The following is a 17,855-nucleotide window of genomic DNA, read 5'->3' as shown; positions in this document are numbered from 1 at the left end:
CCATAAAGTACCTAAAAATTTATTTTTTCCCCCTTTTTAGAAATATGACCATGAAGTCATTATCATTATGATTAAATCTTACCTTAAAAATACTATCCAGGACTGCATGGAGATATATACTACCCTTTGCACAGTAAATGTTCTCATTGCCTCCTTTTAAATGGTTTATGAGGACTGCATCCTTGGCACTTTTTCATGGAGACAAGACTTTGTAAACATCTGTTTTGGGAAAGGGAAATCGTCTATAAAATATAATCAGCCAATAATACTGCACCTATCTACAGTGGGCAAGTTTCAGAAGTGGAGTTGGGGCAATGCATGCTCTACCCAGAGAGCATTCCCTATGAATCAGGAAAATTTTATTAGCCAAAGATGTAGTAAAATTCTAAGCCAATTTGAAGGGCATATGTAATAGGTGGGGCAGATGTTCTAAGTGGTCATGAATTATTTGGAAACTGTCTCCGTAGGGACAAAGAGACCTAAAACTGGGAGACTTTTTTCTTTCCTTCCCTCTCTCCATTCTTTCCGTTTTCTTTCTGCCATTTTAATGGATTTTCAGAGATTTTTAAAGAAATTTGGAAGGAAAGTATCCAAATAAATACCATGAAATATGCCGCCTCTAAAGCTGGGGAAACCTAGGTAAGAGGGCTGCCGAACTAAGCATGAAACAAATTGTTCTCCTCCTCTCCTCCCTCCCTCCATTCTGCCTCCTTCCATCCTACCAGACTTCGTTCACAAGTCAAAGAAGGAACAGAGTAAAGCAGATTGCAGAAGAATCTTTTGGAACTTATAGCAGATTCTGATAAAGTGTGGTAATTCTGAAAAATCTTAATTAATGTCTTACCAGTGATTTCAATAACTGGGTGTGTGAGGAAAGTGAAGCCAGAAACAGAGCAATTCAGTTATAAAAGGCCCTGAGAACTGCACGGACATCTAGTTGGAGGCAGGCTACTCACTCAAATACCCACATTGAAGGGGACAGAGTGGGAGAAGATTCTTGGTCCAGCAAAGAGACCGGGTATATGGGAGTCTATTTGATGCCAAGTCTTATTGAAAGTTCTTTTCATTTCTCTGGTCTTCATTGTTCTCATCTAAGAAACAGGTGTTACATGACCATCATGTCTGTACAATTAAATCAATAAAAACAAATTTGTGCCTTGTCCTCAAAATATCCCCCCAGGATGTAAAATCAGTGCAGCCCATATGGAGAACAGTATGAAGTATTTTTTTTCCTTAAAAAACTAAAAGTAGAGTTACCATATGATAACTCCAACAATCCTACTCCTGGACATAAAGCTGGAAAGGATAAAAGCTCTAATTCAAAAAGATACATGCACCTCAATGTTCATAGCACTTTTATTTACAGTAGCCAAGACATGGAAGCAGCCCAAGTGTACATGAAGAGATGAGTGGATAAAGAAGTTGTGGTTTGTATATACAATGCAATATTAGCCTTAAAAAAGAATGAAATAGCACCATTTGCAGCGACATGGATGGATCTAGAGACTATCATACTAAATGAAGTAACTCATAAAGGGAAAGACAAATATTATATGATATTACTTATTTGTGTGTGGTAGTCACTTAATTGTGTCTGACTCTTTGTGACTCCATGGACTGTAGCCCACCAGGCTTCTCTGTCCATGAAATTCTCTAGGAAAGAATTCTGGAGTAGATAGCCATTCCCTTCTTCAGGGGATCTTCCAGACCCAGGGACTGAACCTGCATTGCAGGTGGATTCTTAACATCTGAGCCACCAGGGAAGCCCCATCCAGAATCTAACCAATCTCTTCTCCTTCTGGTTTCCAGGCTCTTCATCCCTACCCCACATTCCCCCCCCCACCCCGATTTACTTTCTCACCACTCCCTAATATTTACTCTTTTTTTTTTCCATTTATTTTTATTAGTTGGAGGCTAATTACTTTACATCATTGCAGTGGTTTTTGTCATACATTGAAATGAATTAGCCATGGATTTACATATATTCCCCATTTACATGTCCCCCCTCCCACCTCCCTCTCCACCCGATCCCTCTGGGTCTTCCCAGTGCACCAGGCCCGAGCACTTGTCTTATGCACCCAACCTGGGCTGGTGATCTGTTTCACCCTAGATAATATACATGTTTCGATTCTGTCCTCTTGAAACATCCCACCCTCGCCTTCTCCCAGAGTCCACAAGTCTGTTCTATACATCTGAGTCTCTTTTTCTGTTTTGCATATAGGGTTAGTAAGCCAGAAAGACCTAATATCTACTCTTAACTTGAATCAGGCCTGTGTTTTCTCCCCATGTCCTTCTTATTATCTCTGTGTTCTTGTTCACGTTGTTTACTTTTTCTGAGATGATCACAATATCCCTAACATTGTCCCTAGATCTGCCTTCCTCCCTTCCTTTCTTCCTTCCTTCATGTCTTGAGTAACAGGTACTATGTGTCAGATGTCATGTAAGTTTCCATTGGAAGGATATAAAAAAAAGCTTAGGCAAGATCACTTCTCTTTTGATCTCTGTGGCATTTTCTTTCTAGAAGGGGCAAGGAGATGGACACTCAGTCAACACCAAACAAGTCACTGGTGTTATATGTCACCATTCTCTGTTCCTACCTCAGCTCCATAGAAAGTCTGTCCTAACGTTGTCCCCCCCATCTGCCAGTTGTCTCCTGTGGACTCACACCTGAGCCTAGTCAGCTGATGGGTAGTGACCTGTTTCTCTTCTCCTTCTGGTTTTGTCATGGCCACTTTCTGGGCCTTGGCCTCTGGGCCTTTGTTGCTGAATGCTGCCCTCTGTAGATGCCCTCCCCACCCTTACCTCCTTGAACCCCAAATGCTGCTTCAACTGTGACTTTCTTGTGGTACTAATGGCACTGGCATACAATGATAGAGGAACCTAAGGAAACTGTCCACCAACTTGCGGAGTGAATGGAATGAATAGAGCTTTGAGGTTTTACTCACAGCCATTTCTGTCCCTGGGAACCAGACACAAGTCTATTGGGGGCTGAGGTTGAGACATCCCACCCTGCTTGGTGATGCTCACCCTAGTGATGAATGTTCTATTACCTGACTGCATCTCCCTTAGGAACAGTTCTAACTTAGGAAACTCTGGCCCCATCTGTTCACCAGATAAGCCCAAACAGATCTGAGTCTCAGCAGTGCACTCGGCCTGCCTCATTCCAGAGCTCCATGCTACTTTGGTTATATCCCAAGTATTATGGGAGTGGGCTCTTCAGGTAGCACAGTGGTAGAGTCCACACGCCAATGCAGGAAACACAGGAGACATGGGTTTGATCTCTGGGGCAGAAAGATCCCCTGGAGTAGGAAACCCACTCCAGTATTCTTGGCTGGAAAATTCCATGGACAGAGGATCCTGGTGGGCTATAGTCCGTGTGGTTGCAGAGTCAGACATGACTGAATGACTGAGCATGCATACATATCAGGGAGTAGAGGAAGATATTTCTTGAGGGAGTGAAGGAAAACATTAGTGAGGAGGTGATGGAGAAGGTTTATAAAGGTAAATCACTAGATGGTGAGTGGGGAAAAGTCAGCTCATCAGAAGGAGCAGAGTGCTCAAAGCCACACCAGCCTGGAGGAACATGGAGTGAAGTTGTTCATGACTGGGGGACAGTGTGTGTTTTAGGAAAAGCGGGGAAGTAAGATTGGGAGGCTAGATTGTAACCAGGCCCGTGAAAGGTCTTATAGCCCATTGTAAGGCATTTGGACTCAAGTGTGTGTGCTCCATGGCAAAAGAGTCAGTAATATTTGTTGTATTTAAAATGCCTGACTGTGTGTGTGATTCAGGTTCTACTTCATGTATAGACTCATTCTATTTTTTCCAGTTTTATTCTAAGGTCCTAACATTAATAACCTAAAGAAGAAAAATTTGACCTAGCTTAAAATGATGACTTGTATACCTTGATTTCCCAAACAAAGGGAAGAAAACCCTCCTAATTCTTGGATTTTAAAATTCTACAGGGAAAAAAAATGATTGAACTCAAAATGTATAGCCATGGATGGTAATTTTGTGCATACTGAGTAATTTCCAAGTTCTTGCAGGTGGCATGATAAGACCTTTTCAGTCTTCATCTTGTGGGGATCAGAGGGCATGCATTTGACTTATTGTCATATCTCAGATGATACAAAGGGAGTTGGATCCCTTAGCCATATGCTATAGTTCAAGTAATGAACATTTGTTGAATACTTTCTCTATTCATTATGATGATGCCATTGAGGGGATGGGACCAGGTCTTCCACTTATTTTATTTTTCCCACCCCTGGACCAACATGATGTTCTGTACCTAGTTGGTCTTAGAAAAGATTCCCCTCCCATTTAGCAGAAGGGAGATGGTAGGACACATAAATGTCCTTGAATTCTGGAGAATGCAAGGGTTTTAGAGTCAACTAAGGCTGAATGTGGATCACTTTGCTGTGCTGGCTGTTAGGTGTTAATTTGTCTCTTTTGATATTCCTGTCCAGAAAGTGGACATAAGAATGTCTAATATATAGATCTAAGGGGAAGGTTTAATAGGATAATCTATGAGCAATGTTGGGTACATAGTAAGAACTAGACTACTAAAATCAACAAACAGATGAACAGAAACAGAATCCAAGAATGCCACAATGAGCCATAGAGATAAGAACAACAACCCTATATTCCCCTTTCTCAAAAATGTGGCCTGTGTCTATAAAATAAACACTTGATGGTTTTGATTTATTCAGAACTCAATCTTGTTTCCATATGTTGGACAGGGAAATTCCTTCCCTTTTCCACTCACTGAGTAATCTCATCAGACTGCATGAAATGCTGTGTCCAGATCACTGAAGATTGGCCTCATCCCAGGAGGGGCACATTATTGTACTTCTTTTGGAAAAACTGACCTGAAACTATGATAAATGAGCACCCCAGTTATCCCTGGAGAAGACATTAGTTGTATACTCCAATAGCCCTGGTCGTTTGTGACCTGCTTTTCTGAACAACAATACCGGCCAGACTTGCTCCTTGAACACCTGTTTGTGGGAGGGGAAGGTGAGGCCTGGGAAGATCTTGTCAGCCCCTTTGTGGGACTTATTGCCTTGACAGTCCTCCGTGAGTTTAGTTGATACCAGATTTTGAAACTTTTCGGTCCTGAATCTTAATGTTTGAACCATTTTGTTCTTCAAATGACACTGAAGGGAGTAAAACTCACCACAGTGTTGGAGCCTGGTATCCTGGGATCATGGAAAAGGGAATGGCTACCCACTTCAGTATTCTTCTAGTATTCAGTATTCTTGGAGAATTCCATGAATAGAGGAGCCTTGTGGGTTACAGTCCATGGGGTCCCAGAGAGTGGGACACAGCTGAGCAACATACATACAACACATATAAATACATACATACATACACATATATCCACATTCTGGGGTCGGGACTTTCCCACTGGGGACTTGTCCTTGGCCAGCTCCTCTTCTTTCTCTCATTGCTTTGTGCCCTCAAGTGTCTAGGACCCCAGCTGTCCTCACTAAAGACCCAGGCCAAACTAATGCAGACTAAAGTGTTTGTGACTTAGTGTTTTACCCCTCCCAGGGGTATTTGAGCCACCCTAATTTTATTTCAACAAACATTTGTTGAAGTTCTATGTTACTCAAGTGGGATGCTAGAGATACAGGGATAAAATCAAGACAGAGAGTTTGACATTGTTGTCTAAGAGTCTAATTAGAAAAAAGTCATATGTAAATAATTAATTTCAAAGCTATGTAAAAAGTATGTGTGTATGGGGGCTTCCCTGGTGGTTCAGTGGTAAAGAATCTACCTGCCAATGCAGGGGACATGAGTTTGATTTCTGGTCCAGGAAGATCCCACATGCAACAGGGCAGCTAAGCCCATGGGCCACAACTACTGAAGCTCCCACGCGTAGAGCCCGCACTCCACAAGAGAAACCAGTGCAATGAGAAGCCTGCACACTGCAACTAGAGAGTAGCCTCTCCCTCACTGCAACTGGAGAAGGCTCTCACGCAGCAAGGAAGACCCAGCACAGTCAATCGCTAAATAAATACTTTAAAAAAACGATATTAAAAAAAAAGTGTATGTGTGCACCCTATATGAAAAAGGTGTTAATTTTGCTCACGAATTTTTAGATGACCCATGGAGAAATGACAATGTAGAGCTGACTCTCTGAGGGCAACATGCCAAGAATCCTGATGGAAGAGGCCAGGATGCCTTGTGAGCCCTCCCTGGTGGCAAGCCCAGCATTTCCTCATTATAAACTGAACTTATAAAGCCAGTACCTGCCTGTACCCTCCCTTATCATGAGGGTGGAGAAAGCTTCCTCAGGACAGAAAGTCACCTTGGTCGGTAGGCAAGGAGCCATCTGTTGTTGCTGCAGCTGCACCCACATTAACTCTTTCGGCTCCTGCAGTGTTGTTGAGTCTGGCCCATGGAAGAACCCAGGCAGCAAGTCAGGACACCGGAGTTCTAGCTAGGCTCTGTGCCTACTTAATGTTTTTTTACTTGTTTTATTTGAGGATAATTGCTTTATAATGTTGTGGTGGTCTCTGCTGTACATCAGTGCAAATCAGTCATATATATATATTTATATATATTTATATATGTCCCCTCCCTATTGAACCTCCCTTCCCATGTCATCACAGAGTGGCAGGCTGGGCTCTCCATGTTATATAGCAGCTTCCTGCTAGCTATCTATTTTACACATGATAGTATATATATATATATATATATATATATATATATATATCAGAGCTACTTTCTCACTTTCTTTTATTCTCTCCTCCCCTCACTGAGTCCACAAGTCTGTTCTCTGTGTCTGCATCTCCATTTCTTCTCTGTAAATTGGTTCAATCTTTTTCTAGATTCCATATATGTGCACTAATACATGATGTTGTTCTCTTCCTGATTTACTTCACTCTGTGTAACAGCTCTAGTTTCATCCACCTCTCTACAACTGGCTCAAATTAATTTCCTTTTATGGCTGAGTAATATTCCGTTGTATATATGTACCACATCTACATTAGCCATTCATCTGTCAATGGACATCTAGGTTGATTCCATGTCCTTTCTATTATAAACAGTGTTGCAGTGAATGCTGGGGTGCATGTATCTTTTTGAATTGTAGTTTCTCAGGGTATATGCCCAATAGTGGGATTGCTAACTCTGTTCCCACTTTAGAAGGCCTGTAACCTTTCAGAGCCTTAGCTTCCTATTCTTGAATTGGATAACCCCTGCCCTATTAGTTATGCAAATAAAATTGAGATTATAAATGTGGAAACAGTTGGAAAAAAAATAACACTATGCCCTACCATAAAGTCTTATTAATAATTTGTCAAAAAGCATTTATTGAGTATCTGTTGTGTACCTGTAATTTGGCTAGGTGCTAAACAGAGTCCTTTGGTCTAGTAGATTTGTAATAACAAAGCATTTTTTCTCATCCATCTGGTACAGAGAAATTGTCAGCATGAAGTGTACTTACAGGAGGGAAGACAGTGGCTTGAGAGATTGCTATAGTTCTGTCACTGATTAGCTATGTGATGCTAGATAACTATCTTCATTTCTTTGAGCCTCAATTCCCCAATCTGTAAAACAGTGTTTTTCACTGACCCCTTTTTCTTCTACTTTCCAACTATGCCTTTTCTTCTGGTGGTGATGTTAGAATGAAAAGTGAAAGTGTAAGTGTTAGGCACTCAGTCGTGTCCAACTCTTTGTGACCCTATGACTCCATATAGCCCTCCAGATTCCTCTATCCATGGAATTTTCCAGGCAAGAATACTGGAGTGAGTAGCCATTCCCTTCTCCAGGGGATCTTCCCAACCCAGGGATTGAACCTGGGTTTCCTGCATGGCAGGCAGATTCTTTACCATCTGAGCCAACAGGGAAGCTCAGTGATATTAGAATGAGGCTCAGTAAGTCAAGGCACATTGAAATAGAAAAGGCTATAAGTTATAACTTAATATGCTGGTTCTTTGGGGGGAAATTTAACCCAAAGGCATGACACTTTGGTGGGTGAATATCAGATATATATGGAAGGCTAATGAGCAGATTATTTGGGATCAGGCCTTGCTGGCATGTTTGAGGGACCTTGGCGGAGGTATCAAGCAGATGGAAAATTCCACAGTCTCACCCTAGTGTGGCTGTTGCCTTATGCTATTGCCTGTCACCTCTGTTGGCTTCTCCTAAAAGGAGGAAAAATCTTCAGGGCAGCTTCTAGAAATACCTTATATTTGTATTCACTTTTACAAAAAGTGCTCTCATATGCATTATCTCACTGATCTTCATAACATGTCCACAAGTAGTTAAGTCATTATAATTGCCATCCTATTTAGTAGAGGAAGGGAAAAGGGTGACTGATCTGACATCGCTGAGGGAGACAGTGGCACAGCTGAAACTGGAGGCCAGATGATGTCACTTCTAGTCTAAAATTCTCAATGTGACCCTCAGCAGGGAAGAAATGAGTGTGTCCCAGAGGGAAACCCTGCAGACCCCTCCTAACTATAAGGGATTTCATATAATTGTGTATTGCTTAGAATAAGGATGATAACTTTAAGAGGACAGACATTGCCACAATGTAGGTGCTTAATAGATGTTTGTGAATCAGTACATAAAGATGCCATAACTGTGCTTGAGAAAACTCTGGGGTGAACCCAATGGCTCATGTGATAGATACTTCTGCTTTTCTGCTTGGCCTTTTTCCTTCCCTCCCTTTCTTTCTTTCCCTCTGCTCCTGGCTTTGCCTACAAGTGAAGTAAAGGGAGAATTCTGCTCTGTGGTGACCTAAATGGGAAGGAAATCTGAAAAAGAAAGGATATATATTTACATATAGCTGATTCACTTTGCTGTTCAGTAGAAACTAACACAACATTGTAAGTCAGCTTACCCCAACAAAAATTAAAAAGAAAATATTTATCAATAAAAGTATCAATTTAAAGAAAAGATAAAAGGGGAATTCTCTCCCCAGCGATTCCACACTTGTCAACTTGATCTCCCATAAATACAGTAACATGATTTAGATGGAGGCTTGGCGTTACTGTTGCAGAAGGAGGGCTAATCAGCCAGTACAGAGGCCTTAAACATAGACTACGTATCTGTTGGCACCAGGGTGATGCCACAAGGACATGGAAGATGAAACTTTTTCTCTCTACACGGAACTTATGATCTTTTGGGGGAGCTAAGGTGTGTTTTTTCTACTGTTTACTACTGGTGAGTAGAAATCTATGTAGACTTACTATTGAACACACAAAGCGTACAATGACGTGTGTGTGTGTGTGTGTGTGTGTGTGTGTGTGTGTGTGTGTGTGTGTGTGTAAGTAAAAGGTACATCAAACAGGCCTGCATTGTGGGATATGATCAACATCAAAAAGAAACATATTTTTCTCTGTGTATGGTTAGTTTTATGTGTCAACTTGGTGAGGCCACAGTACCCAGATGCTTGGTCAAACATTATTCTAGATGTTTCTGTGAAAGTATTTTTTAGGTGAGGTTGAGGTTTAAATGAGAAGACTTTGAGTAAACAGATTACCCTCTATACTGTGGGTGGGCCTCATTCAGTCCGTTGAAGGCCTTAATAGAAAAAGACTTAACAGAAAATTAAACTCTGCTAGCAGACTGCTTTTAGACTTGAGCTGCAACAACTCTTCCCTGGGTTTCCAGTCTGCTGGTCTACCCTGCAGATTTTGGACTTGACAGCCTCCACAATTTCTTAAAATAAACCTCTCTCTCTATCTCTATAAATGTGTATGTATATATAGATATATGAACATATATATGTGTCTACCTATCTATATATATGCACACACATATATGTGTATATGTCTATAAATACATTCTATTGGATTTTGGGAGAACCTGTCCTTCTCTCACTGTCCTTAGAATACCCAATCCTATATAGTAATCTGGAGTCCCAGTATGATACAAGGTCATGTCTTTCCACACGGAGAAAGCCCCTCATGGGTAGCATGTTTCTGGTGGGATGGGAGGTGGGGGGAATTCCCATCTTCTCCTTTCTTGGTGATATTCCCTGCCCTCTGGCTCGTTGCTGTAATTGAGCCCTCCATGGTTAATATATGGGAAAGGAAGAAGGGCTATTTGGGCAGGTCATTTTGGAGTTCAGGGTACTTGTGGGGAAGGACAGGTCAGAGAGGGTGCTGAGCTGGCCCCCAAGCATGGGTCCCAGTGCTGGGGCCTCTTATCCTGTCAAGGGTATTACTGATCACTGGTGTCATCCTCTTATGCCCAGAAGATTCTCTCCATCATAATGCTCTTCTAAATTGCTCAGGTAGCTCAGTTGGTAAAGAATTTGCCTGTAGTACAGGAGACCTGTATTCAATCCCTGGGTGGGGAAGATCCCATGGAAAAGGAAATGGCAACCCACTCCAGTATTCTTGCCTGGAAAATCTTATGGATAGAGGAGCCTGGTGGGTTATAGCCCATGGGGTTGCCTGAGTCGGACAACACTTAGCAACTAAACCACCAAATTGCCCCCATAGTGATATCCTCTGTTTGGGTTTAGACAGTTACAGCCTCAGTAGGTCAAGGTAGAAAAATAGCCTGGAATGCCAGTCTTTGCAGGGTGTGATGATTCAGATACTCTCTGCATACCACCTATGGAAAGCTATGATATTAATGCAAAAAGAGAGAAGGAGAGAATTAAGTGGAGGCCAAAGAGATTTCCATATGGTGAGATTTATTATTTCTTTGTTATTTTTAAAGTTGTTCCATGAAGTGAGTTGAGCTCATGGAAAATTATTCAGCCACAGGACAGCCCTGGAAAAACCTATCTTGGCCCTGTTGAGCCTTCTACTTTTAAAAGACTTTATTCACATGTCTAGACAGGTTAACTTGAAGTTAACCGTCTTACTTCATAAGAACCAAGCTCTCAATCCATTTACATTTTTTATTACCCCACATATATCCTGAGGCTTAAAAGATTCAGAGAGGGAGGTCAACATTATTTTAAAATGATCTAAAGGCCTGGGATGGTAAATATTGCAAGTCAGTGTCTTTGGCTGGAGATTGACTTCAAATCTCTCATTGAACTGTCTGATAGTTGTGTTCCATCTCAGATTACTTTGGCTACTCATTTTCCTCTTCACTCTCTAGCCCTAGTTTGTCTTTTCAACTAGGTTTCTTTTGAAGCTGAAATGATTTACGAGGCTTTTTGAATGAATAAACATGTTGCATGTTGGCCTCAGCAGAAGGGTCAAGGTTGGACTGAAGATTTTCCTATGCAGCATTTATAAGTGGTTTAAGCCACTTTTTGGAAGGAAGGGAGTGAGGACCACCTCGTGTCCAGAGGGAGCACTGCTTACCATCTGCAAGGGGTCTGCCTTCCAGCGTTAATGCAGGGCCCCTGGCTTCAGTCAAAAACTTCAGGGGCAGAGAACTGTATCCATCCTCATCACCATGTTGATTATTAGCAATGCTGAGACCTATGCTGATAGGTTAATTTTATTTATTATTTTTGGCTGTGCTGGGTCTTTATTGCTGCATGGGTTTTTCTTTACTTGCAGTGAACAGGAGCTACTCTTTAGTTTCAGTGGGTGGGCTTATCATTGTGGTAGCTTCTCTTTCTGCAGAACATGGGCTCTAGGTAGCACGGGCTTCAGTAATTGTGGCTTGTGAGCTTAGTAGTTGTGGTGTATGGGCTTAGTTGCTCCACAGCATGTGGGATCTTCCCAGACCAGGGATTGAAGCTGTGTTTCCTGCATTGGCAGGCAGATTCTTTACCACTAAGCCACCAGGGAAGCCCAGCTAATTTTAAATATGGATGAACTTCTTGCTATTTTCTTGTGTGGTTAGTTGATGGAGTAAAGATACTAGTAAACCATATTTTACATAGTAGTGCTTTTTAAAAAACATAGCAATTCTTTGAAAGTAAAATTGAATAAATGTTTCAAATGCACAGTGAACTTGCTTCTGTAAGAATTCCTTTGTTTTGGGCAAACAATTTACCTTTTTTTTTTTTTTGCAATTTGCATTCTGATGTTTTGAGTTGCATTTTTACTTATACATCACTCTTACAGTGATGGATTCCTTTTTAATACAGAAAATCCCTTATTTTTTGAAGTATAGATATCCTTGCTTATTTTTAAGAAAGTGAGTCAGGTATCCTATCTAGTATACTAATTTATACCTTCATGCCATTCATTATATACTCTACATACATTTTGGAGTTAAAATTTATTCATCAAATTGCATTTTAACCTTGACTGCAATTTTGATTTCTGATGTGTCTTTACATGGAAAAAAAAGTCTAGATAATGAATCCTCATATGTAGTATTAATATAAGAATATTTTTTAATGTGCAAGCCAATGTGCATTAATGGAGAGGCCACCTTTTTGGTTCACTTAGACCAGTATTCACGTTTAAAATACTTACTGATACAAATGGAATTGACTTCTATTTGTCCCTCTTGTTTATTACTTTGAGGCAGTCTTTTTGAAGAGCAAGGAGACTGGGCTTTGGATTCAGAGCTTTGGTTTAAATTTCAGTTCCTTCATCTGTTCTGTGACCTTGGGTAAATTGTTCCACATCCCTGAGCCTTGGCTTTTTCAGCTGCAAAATAGGACTTACCAGATTCCTGTTACTTAGTTGAAGCTACCATGTAATACAAAGCTCTATAGAGCAGATAGCCATGAAAAGAGGTTGACCTGTATGCCAATATCAGGAGTGCTCTGCTTCCCAGACTCAGGGTTATCCTTAGTTGGTCTGTGACAGAAATGGGCATCTTCCACTCCACACAGCTAGAAGTCACCCAAAATGTCTTTCCCTTTCAAAAGGGTGAATTATCATTATGGAGGGGATTTTACTCAACTTATTTTAGGAGAACCAGTAAATGAAACTAATTACAAGGGAAAAACAGAAAGTTTAAGAGAAATACATATAAAACTTTTAACTCATTTCCCTAAGTTCTCATGTAATGTAGTTGAAAGAAATAAACACTGAGGGAACACAAAAGTCCTCTGAGGAGAGGAAATGCTTATAAGAGACATGAGGACCTCAATCATGACACTAGACATTATTTAGCAGAAAGCCCTTTTGAGATGTATTTTTGCATATGCATTGATATTGCCATTGATAGGTTTACAGAATTGTTGAATCGTGGCCACCACATAGAGATGTATCTTAGAGCTTGATTATAAAATCGATCTCGGAAGGACTTTTGTCTCTAGCCCTGAATCTGCTGCCGCCTGTCCTGATATGCAGTGTGTTTGGTGGACTTTGAGCCTCTTGGGAGGAAGCTGACGTGGCCATTCAGCTTGGCAGGCTTCATAACTACCTCTCAGCCTCCTTCAGTTCTGGGAGCTGAGGTTAGGGAACCAGGAGCTGCCTGTGGCAGTTGATAAAAGTGAAATGAAGCTTCTTGAGGTTCTGGGCAGCAGTCACAGTGGAGACAGGTGCAAAGAGCAGAGGCCATCTCTCAACACCAGCTGCTCCACAGGGTCTGAGGTCAGGGGGACAGGCTTTACGGTAGGGATTTTCAACTCTTGGCTTTGACTCATTCAGTTCAGTTCAGTTCAGTCGCTTAGTCGTGTCCAACTCTTTGCGACCCCATGAATCACAGCACGCCAGGCCTCCCTGTCCATCACCAACTCCCAGAGTTCACTCAAATTCATACCCATCGAGTTGGTGATGCCATCCAGCCATCTCATCCTCTGTCGTCCCCCTCTCCCCCTCTCCCCCTGCCCCCAATCCCTCCCAGCATCAGGGTCTTTTCCAATGAGTCAACTCTTCGCATGAGGTGGCCGAAATATTGGAGTTTCAGCTTCAGCATCAGTCCTTCCAATGAACACCCATTAGTGGGCTGTAAAATCAATCTAATGGGTTGAGGAAAAAGCGTAAGTGAAAGTGTTAATTCCTCAGTTGTGTCCGACTCTTTGTGACCCCCTGGAATATAGGGCTAGAGTCCTGGAATTCTCCAGGCAAGAATGCTGGGGTGGGTAGCCATTCCTTTCTCCAGGGGATCTTCCCGACCCAGGGATTGAACCCGGTTCTCCTGCACTGTGAGCAGGTTCTTTACCATCTGAGCCACCAGGGAAGCCCTAATAGGCTGAGGCTGTCATTATAAATACTTGAAAAAGATGAGAATAGCAAATAGAGATTTCCTGTTAGGTGAGGATAAATATTATTTCCTGAAATTTTCTTTCAGTTATGTGTGTGTGTGTGTGTGTGTGTGTGTATATATATATATATATACATACATATATATATATATATGTAGGTATGTATGTATATGCATGGATATTCTGCATTGAGTTGTGATTGAAAATGTTTCTTTTTTAGGATGTGGCAGGATGTGCTCCACAGTCACTACTATGTTCAATGACCAAAATATAATTATAAAATTCATAAACCACAGAGTGATTGTACAAAGACAGATGCATATGCACACATGTACACACACACACACACACACACACACACACACACACACACATACAAGTTAACGGCTTTTCCCCAAAGCCTTACATGGCAATATGAACAAAATCCAGTTAAAACCAATTCATTCTCAGTTTTATAAATCCAAGGCAGTCTAGGGAGTTAGAATAGGGATGTTCTGTCCTAGGGCAAAAAGCTGCAGTCAATATTAGGATCTCTTATTAGGATGTAAAAGACCATGCCTTGGTAAACTACTATCTAAAAGAGGGCCATTGGAAAAGACCCTGATGCTGGGAGAGATTGAGGGCAGGAGGAGAAGGGAACGGCACAGGATGAGATGGCTGGATGGCATCACTGACTCAATGGACATGAGTTTGAGTAAACTCCGGGAGTTGGTGATGGACAGGGAGGCCTGGCGTGCTGCGATTCATGGGGTCGCAAAGAGTCGGACACGACTGAGTGACTGAACTGAACTGAACTGAAAAGAGGGCCATTCTTGAGGCCCCTTCTGATCATCATGGAGCCAGAAAAAGGAATATATATATAGAGAGAAGGATTTTAGGGACAACCAAAGATATCAAACATTGCTGCTCTTAAACACATGAAAGCTGTGGAAATAGATAATGAGGGACAAAGAACAAGAGATCTCCTTGCATCTGTGGCATTCTTTGCATAGATTCTTCAATGAGACACTCAAGCCAGGATCTGTCTGCCTAAATGCTACTGTGTTGGACTTTGTAAATGTGGCTGGCTGAAGCCACTGATGTCACAATTAATCTGACAAGGTATCTACTCTGAAAGAGAAGAGATGCTTAGCCTGGTCCAATGGAGTATGTCAATGAATAATGGGATGAAGCTAAGAGAAGGTAAAATTGGGCTGAATATCACGGAAAAAAATTACCTAACAGAAAGGTCTTTTAGACAGTGGAGTGGTCTCTCCAGGGGAACAGTGGCAGGCCAGTGGTGCCGGAATCGTTTACAAGTCGGCTGTAGAAAGCCCCTGAGAATTTGCTGTGGGGAACAGGACTGAGTTGACAGGAGTGGACAAGATGACCTCGAAGGTCTTTTCCATCTTTAGTGTCTACGATTTTGCGATCGTCCGCTCTTCACTGAAGCGCTCCAGCTGTAGCTACTCTCTGGGGCCTGAAACACATGAAATAATTGTTAGTAAGATATCCAGGGCTGAAACATTTTTGAGGAACCATTTGTTCTTGGCCACCTCTTTCCGTTCAAAACTGGGCCAGAGAGAAATGATAAAGGAAACAAGGAAGAAATCAGTGTTTATTCTTCTCAAAGTCGACATTATTATTTTAGTCTGTATTTATTCATTCAAAATATTTGATCAAATGCAAAACTATTTTAAAGTTTGTATTTGAATATAAAGGCAATTTCTTTGGGACTAGACCATACTAAATTTCTTATTTCTTAACAGGTTGTTTTAGCATTGTATAGAAAGAGCCCATTTTAGGGGTTGTTTAACAGATGAAACAAGTTCTTGGATAAGGAGCATTTTTCCATCTGCAACATGGTTAGAACTCTCATACATTTGCATTTCTGTGTTTCAGAATTATTCAGGCAATAAATTACTCAGGATGTCAACCTTATGCTGAAATAGAAATGACCTACTTAGTGAGGATCTCATGTATTTTGAATTTAACCTTGTGCCTTTTCTTCAACTGGTAACAGGAGGGCTTTGTAAGTAAGATTGCAAGAAAATAAAAAATAGCTACAATAAATTGAACTCTTACTATGTGCTAGATGTTATTCTAAAGGTTTGATGAGCATTAACTTATTTGTTTTCTTATAGCCACCCAGGAGCTAGGTGCTCTTATTATACTTGGGGAAACTGAGGCACAGAGAGGTTAAAAATATTACCTAAGATGACAAAACCAGTAAGAGACAGATTTGAGTTCGAAACCTGTAACCCTGACCATTATTATTCTACCATCTTTCCAAGTATAGTTTCCTATTTTTTTTAAAGACCAATAATGAGGGCAGGAATTTTGTTCTTTCTTTGTTCTTTGATGAAACTCCAGAGCCTAGAACAGTCCCTGGCACATAGTAGGCACTCAGAACATTTTGGCTGGAAGAATGAATGGAAGTTGATATTGGCAGTTCTGAATTTTACAATGCTAAATTCATCTATTCCAAATTTGCTGGTTAAATGAAAAAGGCAACTTTTTATCTCTCTTCTATTTATCTCAACAATCTTCTTAGATTCAAAAATTTTTCTTCCAGATGCTTCCCTTGACTTCTTGGAAAAGATTAGCTGTACAGGATACAGGAAAGTATGCTGTATTTCCTTGACATGGCAGTTTTCACACTTTATTGTGATTATTTAGTTGGCCATCTTCCTGGCTTCATTGTAAACTTTTAAGGGCAGGGTCTGTGTTTTGCTCACAACTGTAACTATAGACTTAGCACAGAACTGGGCTCAGAATCTGTTTGTGGATAGTTGTTGAGAGAATGAGAGAAGATATTCTTTCTAACTTATTTTTCTTCTTGTTATATACACAGAGCTTTCATAATCTGCATTAGCTATCTATTGCAGTGTAACAAATTACCAAAAACTCAGTGACTTAAAACAATAAGAAGTATGTATTAACTCTTACAGTTTCTGTGGGTCTGGATGGTTCTGACTCAGTCTTTCATGAGGTTGAAGTCAGAAGTCACTTAGGGCTGTAGTTGTCTGAAGGCTCGACTGAAGCTTGAGGATCCAATTCCAGGATGGTTCCCTTCCTGGTTTCTTGTTGGCAGGCCTCAGCTGCTTTTCACAGGGGTTCTCCGTGGGACTACTTGAGTGTTTCCAGGATGAGGCAGCTGGCTTTCCCCAGAAAGAGTGGTGTAAGAGAAGATGATGAATGCTGCAGTGTCTGTTGTGACCTAGCCTTGGAAGTCATATGCACTTCATTCTGATGTCATATGGAATGGTCCTAATTCAGTCTGAGAGGGGACTCTACACGGCATGGGTACCAGGATCAGGGGGAGCCATACTGGCATCGGTTGCCACATCTACCATTTGATATCTCTTCCTATCCAGCCTGTGACATGTTATTCTTTTTTTACTAATAAGGCCAACAGTAAGTTGCCTAAGATTATATTCAGTGCTTAAATCCAAGTTTAGTTCCTCTAAGTGTTCTTTCCAATATATCATAGCTGAATGATTAAATAAATTACATATAGCTTTTAGAAAACTCAAGGTATAAAAATCTAAATATCAAATTAGAAGTGTTATTTGCATTATGTAATAAAAGGATTCCCACTGTACCACAGGATTATTTAAATGGCATATTCAAGAATGACTCAATTTATCAAAGATGAGTTTTATTGTGACTTTTGGGGACACACTTGCTAGGTAATGAGAAGTATAATTTTAAAATGTGTGTTGGAGGCACTCAGTTATATTAACTTGTGAATTTCTTGAAGGCAGGGATATCTTCAGTGCCAACTCTGGCACCTAGCCTGGAGGAAACTTTCAAAAAAAATTTATTAAATAAAGGA

General features: G+C 40.9%; 2 long non-coding RNA genes across 2 annotated transcripts in view; one reads left to right on the top strand and one right to left on the bottom strand.

The window, feature by feature from the left end:
• The window catches only part of LOC139039004 (uncharacterized), a 68,849-nt gene that overhangs the window by 30,651 nt on the left and 20,343 nt on the right, over positions 1-17,855 (top strand). The window lies entirely within an intron of this gene.
• On the bottom strand, positions 10,738-17,224 carry LOC110147523 (uncharacterized). The gene is made up of 3 exons (XR_002316881.2): positions 16,967-17,224; positions 15,256-15,497; positions 10,738-13,305 (listed from the first exon to the last, which is right to left on the bottom strand). It is a non-coding gene; the product is annotated as an uncharacterized lncRNA (long non-coding RNA).

This window comes from Odocoileus virginianus, chromosome 2 (genome assembly GCF_023699985.2).
Source record: "Odocoileus virginianus isolate 20LAN1187 ecotype Illinois chromosome 2, Ovbor_1.2, whole genome shotgun sequence".
Lineage (NCBI taxonomy): Eukaryota > Metazoa > Chordata > Mammalia > Artiodactyla > Cervidae > Odocoileus > Odocoileus virginianus.
Note: the sequence above shows the minus strand (reverse complement) of the source record. Positions and strands in the feature narration are given on the sequence as shown.